This window comes from Octodon degus, unplaced genomic scaffold (assembly GCF_000260255.1).
Source record: "Octodon degus isolate 3935 unplaced genomic scaffold, OctDeg1.0 scaffold00086, whole genome shotgun sequence".
Classification (NCBI taxonomy): domain Eukaryota; kingdom Metazoa; phylum Chordata; class Mammalia; order Rodentia; family Octodontidae; genus Octodon; species Octodon degus.
This window is the reverse complement of record NW_004524662.1, coordinates 6,050,967-6,062,418: the sequence shown is the minus strand read 5'-3', so window position 1 is coordinate 6,062,418 and position 11,452 is coordinate 6,050,967. Positions and strand designations below refer to the sequence as shown.

The following is an 11,452-nucleotide window of genomic DNA, read 5'->3' as shown; positions in this document are numbered from 1 at the left end:
CCATTTTTTTAGATTTACAGGCAGCATAGGGTTTCTCACATGCAGCCCAGAGCACCAACAGCTGGCTCAGAAGCCGAAGCCTGTGCCGTAGTTATGAGAACAGCATTCCTATTTCCACTATTTTCTTCTATTCCACAATTTCCAAAATGTTTTTAGGTTCTTACCCTGCATAATTCTCTGTATAGTTTATTGCATAATTTTACCCCTTTTAATCCTTCATATTCATTTTTTGGCCTTCTATGTTTTCTTTCATAGAATGCTACAACTTTCTTCCTTTTTATTGCCTGTTGAATTTTCTTTTTCTACATTTGAATTATTCTTTTTTCACATTCATTATGTACCCTTTTTTTTCTTTCTTTCTTTTTTTTTTTTTTTGTTTGTAATAAGGATTAAATTCAGGACCTTGCCAGACAGAGACTTATGCTACAGAGCTATCTCCTTGGCCCTTGTGTACCATTTTCAAGTAAAACAAATGAATATAATTTTTTTTGCCTTTTTATAAGCAGATTCATGATACCTATCCATTTCTAAAATTTATCAGCCTATAAATTGTTTACCTAAAGTCCTATTGATAACACAGTCCACAGTGTTAATGCACATATCAATTTGGATAATGAAATGGTAATGTGTCTATTGAAAGATTTTTTTCTAATATTAATTACATTCACACTAATATGGTATCTGTATTAGTCACTTTTCCATCATTGGGACAAAATAACTATTACCCACAACTTGTATGAGGATAGGTTTATTTCTGTTCACAATGTGGGTTCAGTTCATAGTAAGCTGACTCTAAGGCAGAAAGAGCATTGTGGGAGGGCCTGGTGAAGGAAAACTACCCATATTATGGCATCCAGGAAGCAGAGAAAAAAGGGAAAAGATGAGGACAAGAATACACAGGTCCCAATGACCTGATGACCCACCTCTTCCAATTATGCCACCCCTTCTAACAGCACATATAGCTATTTAGTGATACCCATACTCCAAGTACTTTTAAAAAGCCCTGCCTCTGAACACATAAGACTATAGGGTACCATTTTAGATCTAAACCATAGCATTCTACCCCTGACCCCCAAAAGGCTCATGTCTATTTCATTATACAAAATTCATGTAGTACATCTCTGAGAGCCACCAAAGTCTCAACAGTTCCAACATGGCTAAAACTCCAAGTCCAAAGATTTTTTTTCTGAGGATACTCAAGGCAAATTGTTAGCTGTGAGTCCTTGCAAAAATAAAAACCAAAGTTAAATATTTTCAGTATACAATGGTAAAAGGTAAAAACTTTCATTCTGAAGGGAAAGGATAGAAAGATAAAAAAAGAAGTAGACCATGGGGCCAAACAGATAGCTTAGTGGAATCAGTGCTTGCCTGGTAAATGCAAGGTCCTGAGTTTGACCCCTGGTATCACCAAAAAAAAAAAAAAAAAAAAAAAAAAGAAGAAGAAGAAGAATTGGACCAAAGCAAGACCGAAAACCAGTAGGGCAAACATTATATTATGCTATAATAATTATAGCTCGGTATTATTTCATTATACTATAGCACCATATTCCACACCTGGGACAGGTTGTGGGGACATGAGTTCCAAAGGGCTTAGGCAGTTCCATCCCTGTGTCATTGCTAGTTGCAGCCCATGGGGCCTCTCTCTTGGGTAGGCTCTGCTTGCTGTCTGTGGTTTTTCTTGCCAGCTGATCGATAGCCTGTGATCTCCACAACATCTTTACCTTCTCTCACAAGTTCAAATACTGCCCTGTCACGGGCTTCTGCCAGGAACAATGCTCCTGCATACATTTTTGCCTGTCTTCCTAAAATCTGAATGGAAGCCTCTGCAACCCCACAACTCTTTCATTCTTCAAGCCTGCAAAACCTGTACCATATGAATGATGCCAAGGTCTGCTATCAGCTCAAGCAGTAGGTTTGGCCTCTTTGGACGATGGCTGGAGCATCCTGTGAGTACCTGGATGGCTGAATTCAGCAACCATTAGGTTAACCCACTCTTGCGTGTAGGGCCCAGTGATCCAATCACCTCTGAAAACCTCCACCTCTGAACATACAGACTGTGCAGGACAATTTAGATCTAAACTATAACAGTATCCCAGTGCTGGTGACTCATGAACACACAACACTGACTGTGGCCATTTTTCTGCCCAGTGGCACTACTGCTGTTTTTTCCAAGATGAACCTTGCTGCTTTGGGACCCAATGGACCACTGAGGATTACCATCCTATTCCTTAGTTCATATACAAGTTCTGATTGATAATATAGCATATCTTTAAGTTTTTAAAAAATTTATTCTAGTGAAAAATCCTATTGTCATTAGTCACCCTCAAAATACTCTCACTTTGAATATGTTTACCTCATTGTTCCTGGTGCTTTATGAAGCACTTCTAGAAGTCCTCTTTTGCGCCTTTACAAGGTATTATTAAAAAAATACAGTGAATGCTGCTGCTGTCCACCCTAAGACAGGCAGAATGGAAAGCCAGATTCCTAAAAACATTAGGATGGGTCCTCATTCATCTTAGTCATTGGATCTGGCTCTGTATGACTTCTGGCTCTTCCCCAAGTTAAAATGACCATGGAAGGTAAACCCTTTCAACTGATAAATGATATTGAGGCAGTCGTGACAGTGCAACTAAACACATGAAAGAGAACTTCCAGAACTGCGTTAGAAGATGGCACAAACTATAGGACAAGTGTGTCTGAAGCAAGAGCTAATTTTAAATGAATTAATATCATTGTCTCCTACTTTAATAAGTTTTTAAACTTTAAATATTAATCGGGTATTTGATCACATCATGTATTTCTCCTCTTTGCCTGCCTGTGTTCATTGTCCAGGCATTATTAGCAGATCATTACAGAACTGGAGAGTGGTTATAATGACAAGGAAATAAAGAGATCCCATGTCTAGGAAGATAAAAAGCTAGTACAGATACTATGTCAGGTAGAGGAGGGAGGGAATCTCACTGTCAAATACAAGTCCCAAAAAAGATAGTCTCAATAAAAATATTATTATTACTTACATGAGAAAAGAAAGGCTTAGTTTTAAGTTCATTGCCAACTTTCCCTTTGGTATTGAGTTATTCTTCTCTAGAGCCTCCCAGGGGTACAAGTCTATAATTTTAATTATATCCTGACATTCTCATAAAGCAAACAGCCTGCTCAGGTAGTATTTATTACCTGTTAGGAAGAATACTTATGAAAATGCTTCACCAATCCCAACTGCAGCGATCTGAATGGACCTTTTCAAGGACAGAAGAGGTGAGTTGGAACACGCAGAGGAGAAAAGTTGCTCATTAAGAGGTTTGTTATCCAAGAGTGTATAATTAAGGTGACAGTCCCAGCTTCAGTGACAGCCAACACTTGGGTAGTTGTTTGATTGCTGCGTGGGTCAGGGATCAGCTCCTGCTACAAGATGTAGCCACATTAGCGTGTTAGTGAACAGGTTAGAAAGTAAATTACAGCCGCCTTTCTCCAGCACATTACTGTCGGTCTTCATTGTTTTGTTTTTACTGTACATCAGCAGGACTATGGCTTCTGAAGACTTTGTGTGACAGGTTAGGCATTTTATCCTTTGAGTAAACAGTAATCATGGTGTGAAGAAAGTGGGGCATTGGAGAATTTTCCCTATTCTTTGAGAATTCCACTCTTCCTTTTTAGTTTGCTCCAAGGGCTCATTGGGGATACATATATTAAGCCCTTTAAATAGTTCATAATAAATCTTTGTCTCAGGCTGATTCTGACAGTTTTTTAAAGAGTCTTTTAAGAGAGAATCCTCAATCATTTGTTAATCCATGGGGTGATCTTCAAGACTTCAGGAAAAAAAATAACAGCCTGGGCTCTTGGGTAGTAAAAATACAATGGAGGAAAAAATATATATAAATGTAGAAAATCCCAAGAATATCACCTTTCTGAGATTACATGTTCTGCATGTATCTAAATGCTTGCCCTCTTCCCCAACAAGTGAAAAAGAGTAGAAAATAATTGTCAAAATAGCAGAGATTTTTTATTCATAGTTTTATATTTGAGAACTTATACTAATCTAAGATATCAGAAAAACTATCCTTTCAAATTTTTTGATGAAAAGATAATTTCTTCTTTGACCTTTTCTCTGCTGTAAGACCACCTCTGTCTTCTCTTCCTTACATACATACTGCTATTTCACCTAGTCAGGGAGAGAGACACTTGAGTTTTAGAGAAAGGATTGTATGTATTAGTTATTAGTAACAACAGTAACCAACTTTTGAAAGGTAAGACATAGCTTTCAGAATAAAATCCTTCTTGTGGCCTTACTATGGATGTATTTAAATATTTTCACTGCAGCTTTAGCTGTGAGCTCGTTTCTCTAGTGCATTAGATGTTCATAATTTAAATAGCATGAATTTAGCATGCACGACTTTTAACACCAAAAAATCATATACAACATTTATCAGAAAAGTATAAAAGTAATATTACTTCTAGTGTAAATAATTAACATTAGTAATCATTATAATACCTGTGCATTATTTGTGCACTGAGTTCACAGTATTTTAAAGTCTCTCTCTGCAAAAGGAATGAACACTGGATTACAAGTGTTCATGTGTAAATTACTGCCCCTTTCAGGAAATCTTCTTTAGGCTTACTTAGCTTTGTTTGTAAATAGAATGACTAAAGACGAATCTCAACAATGCAGAACAATATCATGATGGAACCATTTTCTTTATATATGGATAGGATATGTATGTCACTTTTAACATGCAGCTTTCTCAAGTTACTGAAAAATACTGAGAACTTTACTAATAAAATGCAAGTGGAGTTCACTAGAAATAAATGTAATACTAACTTGGAGACATGGGCAAAGGACAGCCTACTGTTACAGATGGATTCATTCTCAAGTAAGGTCAAATAATTGAAGATCTAGAGCAAGGGCAGCCATAAATACCTGGAGTCCCTGAAGTTGAGAGGATGAGCCACAAAACAATTATGACAAATGTAGTGGGAGCATTCAGCTCCCAGGCAATAGGGAATATGTGGTGCCAGTTTTTAAAATATTATTTGATATTACAGTATACACAATTTAGACCCAGGAGCCCTCCAATACAACACTGAAATGTTACAAATAAAACGTATCAGCAGTGTCATTAAAAAGCCGTATTTGAAGGGATCACACTGCCTCAGGAAACACGGAAGGGAGGTAGTAATTAATACCAACAAATTTGCTTTGCTACCCATTTGAGGAAAGGCTGTTTGTTACCCCCTTTTTCTCATCACCATTAGAAATAGCCTTTCTCTTTTTTAATTGAAGAAAAAGAGGGTAATTGTACTACAAGAATAACTGCAAGCTATGTAAATGGACTCGTTAAAACATGTTTTATCCCCACCACTTTGGAAGATTATGCATAGCCTTGAAGAAATATACAAATGACCTAACATTGAGTTCAGATATGGAAATTCTACCTATACATACATTAGCTGATGAAGATCTTAAAGAAGAAACCCTGTCTTCCTCACAGTAAAACAGCTACTTCATGCAGATTAGAAGACTTTGTTTGGGTATTAAGATGAAACAGTGATCAAAGAAACTTATTGGTATCATGAGACAAAGGAAAACCCATTTAATTAAAGATGTCAAAAAAGATGTTCATTAGCTAAATAACAGATATATATATAATTATATTATATAATTATATATAAAATTATTGGGTTATCTTCCATGTCTGGCTTCCATAAATTATTACAAAGTATAAATAGTGTTGCCAAGAATGTTCTTTAATAAATAACTCCAGTTTTTTTACTGATGATGGACTTAATATAGTACTTCTAACTACAGATGTTCGAAAAATAACTATTTCAAGATGTGCTGGAATGCAGCCATAATAAACTAAGTAATTGTCACTACTAAGTCAAATTTCTTTTTTTATTATTAGTATTTAAGACTTTTATTAACAGGTGCTTGCAGTTTGTTGACTTTTTTGAAAAAATCAAGTTGTAAACTTTTATTACAAATTAAAAATAAAGTTCTTAAAAATCTCAACTTGACCAGATATGAAACAATTTAAAAAACTTTAAAGGTGTATTGAGAAAAACCAGGCTTTTTTAAAAAAAAAAACACATTTGTCATTACCAAAAAGAGAGGTCTTTAGGTAAAAATAATAAAAACCCCATGCTGCATAGATAATGCAGATAGTTCTAGTTACCTGGTCAGTGGTCAAAAACCAAGCACTTAAGGTCTTCATTTCCAATCTTTTGTTCATGTCTTATTGCTGGAATTTCCTATTCGTTTCTTTCTTGCTGGATCACTAAACCAGATGATGGTAGAGATGTTAAGCTGGCGTTTTCTCAGCTGGTGGATCGGCTGCTTTTTTCTCTTTGCCTTCGTGTGGCTTAGGGTTTTCTGGGCGTCTTCATCGGTAATTGAAGTTGCGACGGTACCGATGTTGAGGTGGCTGCTGACCTTGGGTCTCATCTCCTTGATTTTCCTTATCTTCTTCATTGTCATTCTCTCTAGGCTGTCTTTGGTGAGGAGGGCCCCTGCGGAATCGCGGTCTATAACCTCCATACATATTCTGCCTCTCTTGTCTACCTTGTTCACCTGTACCCTGGCTGTCAGCACCCTCCAACACTTCTCGCACAGGAGGGTTGGAGTACTGTGGCCGACGCCCACAGGGTCTCCACATGTAGTCAGGTGGGAACCTTAGTCCTCGGTAGGGCCGGCGTGGCTGGGCCTGGCCTTCGGGAGAACACTCAATCCCTCATTCTTTCTCACTCTCACTATTCTGGTAATTCTGCTGGTAATTGCGTGGAGGACCCTATGATGTGGATAGCGTCTATAATGTTTACGGTCTGCTGCATATTTACTGCCTTGAACTGGAACTCCACCAGGGCCTGTAACATTTGCTGCCTCCACACCCTTTTCTCCTTCAACAACATCAAACTCCGCAGTCTCTCCATCTCCTACACTGCGAAGGTCCTTCCTGGGGTTGTTCTTCTTTGTGGCAGTCTGGTGTACAAATACATCTTCCTTGGTGTCATTCCTGTTGATGAAACCATATCCGTTTCTTACATTAAACCATTTTACTGTTCCCAAAATCTTCGTTGAGATGACCTTCTTGTCCCCTCCGGCAGGCACAGCCCATGTGAAGCCCCCCGGGCCGCCACTCCCTGTGCTGCTGCCTGAGGTGCTGGGCTGGGTGTCAGCAGCGCTGAGGGAGGGGGCGGCGGGCGGCTGCTGGGTCTCGGCCTCTCTGCTCATGGTTGCGGTAATGGTGACTGGGGTCAGCTGTGGCTCCTCCCGGTGTGTGATGGTAACTAGGCCAGCGGCAGCGGTGAGGCTGCCCAGGGCCCTAAGTCAAATTTCTATGTGAAAAAAATAAATAAATAATCACTATATACTGAGTTGGGAGGCATTTATGAAGATCTGCCAGCCAACACCCATCTTGACCTCTACACACATTTACAGAGGAAAATAACAATTGGTCATTGTCCCAAACCTCATTCCTGAGAGGGAAATTTTGAAAAAGCCACAACATCATGCCAAATTTCACTTGAAATCTCAATTATTGGTCATATCTCTTGATATTCTGTAATGAGAAAGCTCTAACCCTTCAGGTTTCTCTCCATTAAACAAGTATATCTCAGGCCAGTCTTCAAAATTCCCCCATTCATTGTCCCCCGTGACCACATAACTGGGGTGGCAAAGTCCTTCCTCTGTGCCACATGAGATCTTTATTCTTCTGGGAAGGCTGGCCAGACTTAGAGGGGGGGAAAAAGCAGTATGATCAGAGTTTATTTTGAAATTTATATGCAATATATGGATAACAATGAAAACAAAGTTCTTTATTTAAAATTCAAGTTAATGGACTGTGCTGTGTGTTATCCAGCAGTAATAATTAGAAGAAGTTGTCCTCTTCACCCTCACTGAGACCTTCCACCGCTCCCTAGGCCGCCTCTCTCAAACCCTCTCCGGTGTACCGCTCCATTCTGAGTCAGTCCTTGGTGGTTCCTGCTGCCAATTCCACACCATTTTCTTTAACATTTTCATTCCTCTCTAAAAAGTAGAACTGTTTTCCTTTGATCAGTGCCATTGTCAATCAAAAAAGACTTCCTCACTGGTGTCAGATCCTGATTGATGGTCTTTTCTCTGAAAAGAGACAAACAGATGCCAGAAAGAGAATTTCCACGATGATACCTACTCATTGTATAGTTCTTTGACTGCCACAACTTAAAGAAAAAAACATGTCCTTTAACTTACCTTTAGTCACTAATTGCCATGATCTTACTTTGGTTTTAACTTTCATTTTCAAGATTCCAAATATCTGTTCAAACTTTCTCAGAAAAAGATACAAAGAAAAACCTTACAGATGACTCAGTATAAACTTTAAAACATATGATCTATGAGTATCATATGCAGAAGTAGAAGGCAAACACATAGGGAAATATTTGTGAGAAATATGTCAAAGTTAATACCCTTAATAGATATAAGTATCTCATTCATATTGATAAGAAAAGCACTAAAATCCCAATTAGAAAATAAAGAACATAAATATATGATTCATTAAAAAATTTAAATGGCCAATAAATATGTATTAAAGCATAAGTCAACCTCACTAGAAATAAAAATGCAAATTAAACATGTAAGATGCTTTTACATATTGCTTATCAGCAAGATCCTACTAAAGTATCTCTGTATCTTACTAATTTAATTTTTGTCAAACAAGAACTCATATTTGAAGATGATAATCAATATAAACATCAAACACTGCTAACAGACAAATGCATTGATGCAGTACAATTTTTCTGAAAATCAGTTTGTGTTTATATATTAAGATCTTTTTTGGAAAGGCTCTTGCCCTTGACCTAGCAATGCTCCCAGTCCACCCTAAGAAATGACAAAAAGGGGGAAAATGAACTTCAAAGAAATTCATCACCATACAATGGAATATTATATAGTCACTATAAATAATGTATTTAAAAGTGATGCAGTGGCATGGACAAAAGAATATTCTTTATTTTTTATTAATTTTATTGAGAAACAAATAATAATGAGAGTTTCAAAACAGGATAGTAGGACAGTTACAATAATTAATACATTGCATATTGTTGTCTTCGTAGTAGTTATTCATGGTACAAGATGCAGACATGATATCCTGTCCAAACAGAATATGCTTTAATATTCTTTAAAAACTTATAAAGAGCTAGTTTGCAAGGAAAACCCCTGGAGTTCAAAACCCACTTTTCCCCCAGTTGTGTCCAATACAGTGGCCGATTGAGATATGATCTCAATTTTGGAATACAAAATATGTAAACTAATACTAAAAAGACAAAGAAATAAATTAGCATTGGTAATGACTAGAGTGGGGCGGTGAGGTACGACAACTGTCCTGCTAGTCTTTCCTGGCATCCAGTTCACTGATTGACTTTCTTCCTGTCCAGAATGACCTCACAGCCCTAAGCATTTCCTCTAAAAGCCTCCGAACCATTGTTCTTACTCAAAAAGTTAATACTTTCAAATTGAAGCCATGCGGTATCTAGCTACTATACCATCATGATACTTATTTGCACTCAATCCCATCTGGTTTCCCAGACAGACTATTGCATAGCTTTCTTTTCACTCTAAAACATCATCTTTCTTATACTTTACCTTAGTAAACAATCTTTACTTCACTGAAATTAAGCTGTTAAACTATTTCCATTGTATTCTTGTCATTCCTCCTCCATGCTCTCCCTTTCTTCCTCTCATCTTTTATTCTTTCATTTCAGATGCTTTCTTTTCTGTCTCTGTGACTACTGAAATATCCCTTAGGATTTAAGTTCTTCAGTTAGCATCACCAACTTGGACAACTCTAAGCTCTGACTGTTCAATGAATAAGCTTTCTCAGATCTCTTTATTTCACTCCCCAAATTCACCACTTATCCCACCTTGTCCCACTTTTCTATGGAAGCCACACTCTCTGAAGCACCCCCAGAGAACTGGAAACACCAGTGCGTCTGTCTGGGAAGCATTGGGACATGCTACATTATCCTGCCTATTCACTTGCTTCTTGGTTTCCTATGCGTTGAGCCATATATTAAAGAATGAGAGTAAACCTTCTAATTTTTTAAAAGTTAAAGTGCTTTAACTTTGGACAAAAGTTCAAAAGGTAGCATTTCTAGAATTACATTGTTCCTAGAATATTTGTATCCACATAATAGTTTTCTAAAAATGTCTTTACTAATCTGCAGTCATAAAATTACAGTTTGAACCATGAACACAGATACACATGACATATTCACCCAGATATCCACATGACTTGGTCTTCTCTGAGATACCATCTTATCAGAGTGACCCTTGTGATTATACCATCGAAACATGTCCTCATCACTCTAGTTTCTTACTGTGCATTGTTGTTCTTTGAAGCATTAGTCACTTCCTGAAATGACTGGATTTATTTTTATACCTTCCCTCAAAATATAATCAATGTTGCTACAAGTGGTCCCTATCATCATAGTTGGTAAGTATATTGAATTTAAATAACTGGATAAAGAATAAGTGAGCCATGGAAAACATTTGATGTGTGCTTATATGTGTTTAAAATACCAGTATTGTCATTTAGGGTTAAGTGTTGACTAAGGGCAAGAAGTTCCAGAGACAGACAGAAGACCAACCTTTAAAAAATTAGAAGGTTCACTCTCAGTCCACATGCCTCTGCATGGAGAGTGGTACTGTGCTTATCAATGATTTGATTCACTGCCTGATTTTTCTCCCAGTGCTAGATAGCTGTTTCTCATCACATGGCATTGTTGCAGTTAGTAGCAGAGCTTTAAAGCAAAGAAAAGGCGGAATACATATGTATGTGTCTGCAAATGCCTCTGCAACCAGGCTTGTCTATATAACTCCATTTTAAAATATAGTATGGGGACGACGTCTGTGCCTGAGATGGCGATTTGGCCAGAATGCTAACAAAATAAACATGGCAGTTCAACTGGATGCAGGCAACTGGTGACCACCCCGTGGATAGGCTGCATGGAAGATTCATGTATATAAAATAGTATATTAAAGTAAACTTACAAAAGCAAAGAGCAATCATTGCAACCATAATTTTTTCTTCCTCTTTTGGATTCTAATTTTAAAAGCATTAAAGGAGACAGCTGCTCATGCTGTGATATGCGCTAAACAGCCTGAAGGATGGAAAAAAATATATTTGTAGCTCATAATAACTATTGACCTTTCTGATATACAATGTTCTCTGTGTTAGCTATTCGGTTCTATCAACAGTGAAGATTGAACATGACTTTTTAATAGAAAACATGGGGTTTTGAGCTGCCTTCACAAAGGTGTTTATGTATTATTTTGTATTGTACTACAAAGACTAAGTCCGGATGCCCTTTGTCTGACATCATGTTTGTCATTAAAAAGAAAGGGAAAAAAAGAAAAAGTAAAGAAAAGGAAGGAAATAAAAGAAACAAAAGAGGGGAAAGACTTCAATGTTATTGAGTATGT

The 11,452-nt window shown here is 37.4% G+C and overlaps 1 protein-coding gene and 1 pseudogene across 1 annotated transcript in view; one reads left to right on the top strand and one right to left on the bottom strand.

Moving 5' to 3' along the window:
- The window catches only part of Npas3 (neuronal PAS domain protein 3), an 812,688-nt gene that overhangs the window by 720,613 nt on the left and 80,623 nt on the right, over positions 1–11,452 (top strand). The window lies entirely within an intron of this gene.
- Positions 6,297–7,225, bottom strand: LOC105742951 (annotated as a pseudogene).